Consider the following 8,361-nt stretch of genomic DNA (forward strand, 5'->3'; position numbering starts at 1 on the left):
CCCCCGACAGGGTGAGTGCAGGTGAGTGGTGCAGAAGACCCACTGTGCCCTGCCTCAACCCACTGTCCCTCTTGGAGAGCGGCACACCCTGCATAGGACACCAGCCCCTAACCCAGAGGGACATGGGCTGGCTTGGCCCTGGGCTCTGTGGGGACTGGGGGGATTTGAGTCCCCCCAGGCCCAACACAAAGACTAACGGGATCCAGCCCCCCATGGCCCTGGCCAGCCCTGGATTCTGGCCCCAGGCTGAGAGAGCCCTCCCACAGCTGGATGTAGCCCTCCTGGGCATGCCCAACACGTGCCTAGGTCTCTGACCTAGGGCAGGCCTGGGGATCCCGGGACACCCCAGGTAGGGGAGTGGAGGGGTAGGCTGGTGGGCCCCACCCACACCAACACGAGGAGAGAGGCTCCACCAGTTTCTGGGGCCCCAGGGGGCCCAAGTCCGGGGTTCAGCTTCCCTGCGGGGACCCAGCGCAGGAGTCCATGAGCTGCAGGTCCAGGTCAGCTCTGCTGTCATCAGAACTGTCTCTCATGCTGAAACCTCAGGACACGTCCCCACCCTGAGTCCAAACATGCTCCCAGGTGGGGGACTCCAGCACCAGCCCATGCCCCACATGTGATTCTTGCCCTCCCCTAAAGGACAGAAAGGTCTCCTTCCCCAGGGGAAGGCGCGCACCCTTGGCTCTGAGCCCGTTTGCTGTAGAAAGTCAATAAAGTGTTGTGGTGCGAAAATGCACAGCCAGCCCATTTCTGTGTCTCCCAGAACTCTGTGTAGAGGGTGTGGAGAGACCCCGAGAGAGGAGGAGGGGGTACATCCACGCCCCAAACAGCCCCTGCAGAGGCGCTGCCAGGCACACCCAGCTGACGTCCACATGTGCATTCCAGGGCGACCAGAAGCCAGGGTCAGGCCCCACAGACTTTACTGGGACTCAGCCTGTGACCCGCAGGCCAGGAGTGGCTGGAACAGAGTGACAGCCAGGGAGCCTCAGGTCACCAGGGTCTGTGGAAAGCAACCTGGGAGGTCTGTGCTCTCTCTGTCCAGGGAGCCGGGGCTGGCCGTGTTCCGGGGCACTTCCTCCACTCCCTGCATCCCTGTGCCTGTGTGCCTGGGGCACAGAGGGCCTGCGGGGCAGTAGCTTGTGTTGTGCCCAAGGTTGCGAATCTGAGAAACCACCAAGGAGCCCACACCGATGCAAACTCCCAAGGGTTTCTTTACAAGCTGGAGCTTGGGTTCAAGTGCACCCAACACAGAGGAATAGGGACTTGGACCCCAAGACTAAGAGTCGTAGCAGCTTTATAGGAGCCAATGGCCCATGGGAATGTTGAAAGATGCGTAGTCATGTCGGTCTACACGCAGGTGGCCGATTGAATTACACTTTACCCTATAGTATCGACTTGAACTGGCCTATTACTTTGGTCAGAATTGGCACGCAGTTTTGTGGGGCACAAAACAGGGTTACATTGTTATGAGCCGATTTCGGATTAGGGAGTGCCCAGCAGCTTGAGTCGGGTGGGGCAGCACCTTAAGCCAAAAGCAAGTCATGTGGGGTCATAGAGGAGATGGCAGGTTGAGCACAAAATGGAATCAGTACTGCTCTGCTTGTTCAGGGGTAAGGGATTTTTGTTAATTTCCTGCATCCCACACTTCAGCTCACGCACGTGGGCCACCCTCACAAGGTGTACTCAGCGTGCACACCTTGTGGTGCTAGATCTCTCACACCAGGGTGCAGAGGGCACCCTCCTAGCCCTAGTGAGTAGGGGCTGGGTGAGCATGGGGCTCGGCCTGAAGGCCAGGCAGCACAGGGGACCGAGGAACCCCAGCCCCATCTCCACCCAGACTCCCAAATGCAGGCAGCACCAGGGCTCCCCCCCATGAGCAGCTGGCTCCTCAGGAGCTCCCACCAGGGCGGCCCTGAGGTCTGGCTCCCTGCTGGAGAGGCATTGGGGAGAAGATAAGCAGCCAGAGCATGGCAGGACCCACTGCCCCACATGGGAATATGGCCAAGGCGGACCTTCCAGCTCAGCTGACCCTCCAGCGGAAAGTCACTGCAAGAGCGAGCCCTGGGTCTGCCAGGAGAGCCTAGATAGCCACCCAGTGTCAGCACCAGAAATGATGTTGTGCCAACCATTTGGGCATTTGGGTGACCCAGCCAGAGGATCCGATGGCTGCACGTGATAGCTACATGTGATAGACACACACACAACCCAAAACCAACAAAAGTCGGAATCCCCCCAATGTTGTCTAACAGCAGCCAGATGGTTACATACACGACGCTGTTGTCCCCAATAGGATACATGGAAGACGCAATAAACCATGACTGCAGAGGTGCTAGAGGCACAGAGATGTGCCTGCTGGTTTCAAACAAGGAGCACAGAGGGGCAGGAAGCATCCTACGGAGGGGAGGCCCCTCCGTGGAAAGGACATCATGTCCCTGTGAAGGCTAAGGATGGTGAAATCTGTCCTCCTCTCTTTTAGCTTCTGGTTTTCCTCCTAAATGCCATTTTCCTCAATCATAAGACCAAAAATTTATTTTATGTTTTTAAATTTCTTTTTATTGGAGTCCAGTTTGTATGAATTCTTGCTTCATCAAGGGTGTCGTTCAAGAGAGAAGGAGAGAGAAAGATTTTCCAGACAGGCAACATATAAAGGAGTTCATGACTACTTAACTAGTCCAGTAAGGAATTTTATTTTTTTTTAATTTTTATTTATTTATGATAGTCAGAGAGAGAGAGAGAGAGGCAGAGACATAGGCAGAGGGAGAAGCAGGCTCCATGCACTGGGAGCCTGATGTGGGACTCAATCCCGGGTCTCCAGGATCGCGCCCTGGGCCAAAGGCAGGTATTAAACCGCTGCACCACCTAGGGTTCCCCAGTAAGGAATTTTAAAAGGCACTCCTCTAGTGGGGGAAAAAAAGAGACCAAAAGCAACAAAGACTAGAAAGGACCAGAGAACGTCACCAGAAACACCAACTCTTCCGGTAACACAAAGGCACAAAGTTCATATGTTTGAATAATCACTCTGAATGCTGATAGACTAAATGTTCCAATCAAAAGATAGAGGGTATCAGAGTGGCTTAAAACACAGGATCCAGGATGCCTGAATGTATCAAGGAGTTGAGCATCTCCCTTTGACTCAGGTTGTGATCCTGGAGTCTGGGATCAAGTCCCATATTGGGCTCCTGGTGGGGAGTCTGCTTCTCTCTCTGCCTAAATTTCTGCCCCTCTCTCTCTCTCTCTCTCTCTCTCTCTCACTATCGTAAATAATATTATTAAAAACCAACATCCATCTGTACGCTGCCTACAAGATGTTCACCTTAGACCTATAGACACCAGCAGATTGATAGGGGAGGGAAACTCATCTACCACGCTAATGGATATCAAAAGAAAGCTAAAGGACCCATACTTATATCAGACAAACGAGATTTGAAACCAAACCCTGGGGGACACCTGGTGGCTCAGTGGTTGAGCATCTGCAGTCAGCTCAGGGTGTGATCCTGGGATCCCAGGATCGAGTCCCACATCGGCCTCCCTTTGGGGAGCCTGCCTCTCCCTCTGCCTATGTTTCTGCCTCTGCTTTTCTGTGTATCTCTCATGAATAAATAAATAAAATATTTAAATCTCAAAAAGAAAGAACAAATACTGTAAGAAGAGATGAAGAAGAACATTATTTCATAATTAAAAAGACTATCAAGATCAAACAACTAAATATTTATGCTGCCAACATGGGAGTACCTAAATATAGAAACCAATTAACAACAAACGTACAGGAACTCACTGATAATAATACACTGACAGAGGATTTCAACACCCACTTATGGCCATGGACTGATCATCTATGCAGAAAATCAACAAGGGAACAATAGCCTTGACGCACTGGACCACAGGGACTCAACAGATACAGTTAGAATATTAGATCCAAAAGCAGAATACACATTCCGTTCAATTGCATATGGGACATTATCCAGAACAGATCATATCAGGGCCCACAAATCAGCCCTCAACAGGTACAACAGGTACAAGAAAGTTGATATCACACCATGTACATTTTCGGACCACGGCGCTATGAAACAGGAAGTCGACAGTAAGAAAAAAATTGGACAGACCAAAAATACGTGGAGTTTATGATCATCCTACTAGAGAATGAATGGAGCAACCAGAAAATTAAAGAGGAAATTTAAAACAAATGAAAATGAAAACATGTTTCTCCAAACCTCTAGGATGTAGCAAAGGCAGTCCTATGAGGGAAGTACATAGCAATACAGGCCTACCTCAAGAAACAAGAAGTCTCCAATACACAACCTAAACCTACACCTGAAGGAGCTAAAAAAGGAATAGCAAACAAAGCCTAAAGCCTACAGAAGAAGGGAAAAAATTAAGATGAGAGCAGAAATAAACAATACAGAAAAAACAAAACAGTAGAAGGGAATAACGAAACTAAGAGCTGGTTCTTTAAAATAATTAATAAAATGGATCAAGCCCTAGCCAGCCTTAACCAACGAGAAAAGAGAAAAGACCTAAATAAATAAAATCACAAATGAGAAAAGAGAGATCACAATCAACACCAGAAAAATTAGACAATTATAAGGGAATACTATGAAAGATTATACGCTAACAAACTGGGAGACCTGGAAGAAATGGACAAATCCCCAGAAATGTGCAAATGAGCAAAACTGAAATAGGAAGAAATAGAAAATGTGAACACACCCATAACAAGCAAAGGAATTAAATCAGTAAGGCACCTGGGTGCCTCAGTGGTTGAGCATCTGCTTTGGCTCAGGTCATGATCCCGGGGTCCTGGGGGATCAAGTCCCACATCATGCTCCCCGCATGGAGCCTCATTTTCCCTCTGCCTATACCTCTGTTCTCTGTGTCTCACATGAATACATAAATAAAATCTTTTAAAAAGAAAACAGATACAAAGATGTGAAAGGACCCAAATAAAATCACAAATGAAAAAAGAGAAATAACAACCAACACTAGAGAAATACAAATGATTATAAGAGAACATTATGAAAAATTATATGCCAGCAACCTAAAACCTGGAAGAAATAGATCAATTCCTGGAAATATATAACATAGCAAAAATGATAAAGGAAGAAATAAGAAACTTGAACAGACAGATAACCAGCAATGAAATTGAATCAGCAATCAAGAAACTCCCAACAGGAGACGCTTAGATCAATAGAATAGAATGGAAAGCCAAAACAAGATACAAACCTGTAACTCTGATCCATTAATCGACAACAAGGCAGGAAGGAATATCCAATGGCACAAAGACAGTCTCTTCAACAAACCCTAACCCTGACCCCAGGATAAGAACAAATGGTGTTGGGAAAACCAGGAAGCCACATGCAGAAGAATGAAACTGGACCATTTTCTTACACCATATATATAAAAAATAAATTCAAAATGGATGAAAGACCTAAATGTGAGACCTGAAACCAATCAAAGAAGAAAAGATAGGCAGCAACGTCTTTGACATTGGCCACTGGATTTTCTTTCTAGATATGCCTCTGAGGTGAGGGAACAAAAGCAAAAATGCTATTGGGACTTCATCAAAATGAAAAGCTTCCGCAAAGTGAAGGAAACAACCAAAGCTAAAAGGCAACATACAAAATGAAAGGAGATATTGGTAAACAACACATCCAATAAAGAGTTAGTATGCAAAACACATAAAGGAAATCTAAATCTCAAGATCCTAAAAACAAATTATGCAACTGGAGATGGGCAGAAAAATGAATGAACTTTGTCTCTGACAAGACAGCCAGATGGCCACCAGACACACGGAAGGACACAAAGCATCACCCATCATCAGGGAAATGCAAACCAAAAGCACAATGATATGTCACCTGACAGCCGTCATAATGGCTAAAATTAACAACACAAGAAACAACAGGTGTTGGTGAGGCAATGGAGAAAGGGTAGCCCCCTTACACTCCTGGTGGACATGCGAACAGATGTAGCCACTGTGGAAAACAGTGTGGAAGGTCCTCCAGAAGTTAAAAAAAGGGGATCCTTGGGTGTTGCAGTGGTTTGGTGCCTGTCTTTGGCCCAGGGCGTGATCCTGGAGACCCAGGATCGAATCCCACTTTGGGCTCCCGGTGCATGGAGCCTGCTTCTCCCTCTGCCTGTGTCTCTGCCTCTTTCTCTGTGACTATCATAAAAAAAATTAAAAAAAAAAGGAAGTTAAAAATAGAGCTACACTACGATTCCAAAATTGCACAGCTAGATATTTACCCCAAGGATACAGAAGTTGTTTAGTAGATTCGAAGAGGGACATGCAGCCCTGTGTTTGTAGCAGCATTATCAACAAGAGCCAAACTGTGGATACAGCCCAGATGTCTATTGACAGAAAAATGGGCAGAGACGATGTGGTAAATATACACACTGCGACATGACTCGTTCATCAGAAGGGATAAAATGAAGCCATTTACAATGACATGGGAGAAGTGGAAAGGACTTATGCTAAATGAACTCAGTCAGAGAAAGACAGATAACAAATACCATACAATTGCATTCACATGTGATTTTTAAGAAACCAAACAAATTGGCAAAGGGGCGGAGGGGGGGGGATGAGAGAGGCAAATAAATAAACACACTCTTAACCACAGAGAATAAACTAATAAATACCAGAGGAAGGTGGGGGGGGATGGGGAACCAGGCGATGGGGATAGTGGAGGGCACCTGTGACCAGTACCAGGCGTTGTATCCAAGGGTTGAATCACTATGTGGTAAACCTGAAACTATATCATACTGTGTTTACAAACAGGAATTCAAGTAAAACTTTAAAATAATAATTGGTAGTATTGATGAAATATGTGCGCACTAGAGATAAAATCAGAAAGGCAACTGAAAATCCAAATAAAGAGTCTTTAGAGTCACAAATCCCCTCCTTAGCTCAGCTCGGGAGAAGCCTGCCATGCCTATTCTCACCCCAGCAGAAGCCTGGATTTTGATTCTCTGGGGAGGCCACTGACTTGCTGGAGTCAGGCTATCTTTGAACCCAAAACCTAAATAGAGTGCATAAAACTAAACTGCCCAAGATACTAGGAGTCCCAGAGCAGGCACATGCTAAGACCCAAACTCTAACCATACACAGACATAACCCTAACCCTACACTTAAGCCTAATGTTAACCTAACCCTTAAACAAGACCTATCACTAATCGAAAACCCAACACAAACCCAAGACCGAAACACATTCACTGAACCTTCCTGCCAACCCTCACCCTAACTCCTAAACCTATTCTAAACCCTTAACCCTGACCCTTACCTTAAATCTAACCCTAACCCTAACCTCTAACCCTAACCTTATCTTAATGTACTCAAATCCTATTCCAAACCTTAACCTGTACCCTAACCCTAACCCTCTAATACTAATCCTATCTCATACCCCAAACTGTACCCTAACCCATACCCTAAAACTAACCCCTAACCCACTCCCTAAACATATCTCTTACCTTCCTCTAAACCGTATCCTGACCCTGACCTGTCCCTAAACCTAAACCCTAACCAAACAATAACCCTAACCCTAGCCCTACTCACTATCCTAATTCTAACCCTCGCCCTAACCCTAAACCTAGCCCTACCTATAATGCTAACCCCTCACCCTAAACCATAACCCTAACTCATACCCTAACCCCTAACCCTAACTGCAAACCTAAGCCCAACCCTAACTCTAACCATAACCCTAATCCCAACTCCTAACCTCCTGCCCTAATCCCTAGAGCCTAAACCCTAAGCCTAACACTAAATCCTGTCCCTTACCCTAACCCCCATCCTAACTCTTAACTACTGACCATTACCCTTATGCCTCACCTAACCTCTAATCCGTAACCATAAGCATAATCACTAACACCTAACATCTAACCTGACGCTAACCACCAACTGCCTCCCCTCCCCTAACCCTACCATTCATTCTACACTTTCACTTACCCTGTGGTTTTGAGGAGTCCCTTCTGATGTAGACATGGCCCCCAATGGCTCCTCCAGAGTCCTCCAGGGGGTTCAAGCGAGCCGGGCTCCTGTGAGTGTAGATATGGCCCAACGTGTTCCTGAGTCATAGTCAGCGGGTCCTGAGGACGCCAGGTCTCCTGTCACTGTGGACTATGTCTCACATCCTCTGGAAGCCTCACAGCAGTTCCTCAGGAAGCTGGGGGCTCCTGTCAGCCTGGACATGGCCCCACGTCCCCCAGAAAACTCACCGTGGGTCCTGAGGGGGCTGTGGGCTCCTGTCAGCATAGACGCAGCCCCATATGTCCTGAAGCCAAAGTGCTGGTCCTGAGGAGGACGGGGTTCCTGTCAGGGTTGACGTGGCCCCTCATTTTCCTCAAGCCTCACCATAAGATCTGAGGAGGCTCGGG

This window comes from Canis lupus, chromosome 3 (assembly GCF_048164855.1).
Source record: "Canis lupus baileyi chromosome 3, mCanLup2.hap1, whole genome shotgun sequence".
Classification (NCBI taxonomy): Eukaryota; Metazoa; Chordata; class Mammalia; order Carnivora; family Canidae; genus Canis; species Canis lupus.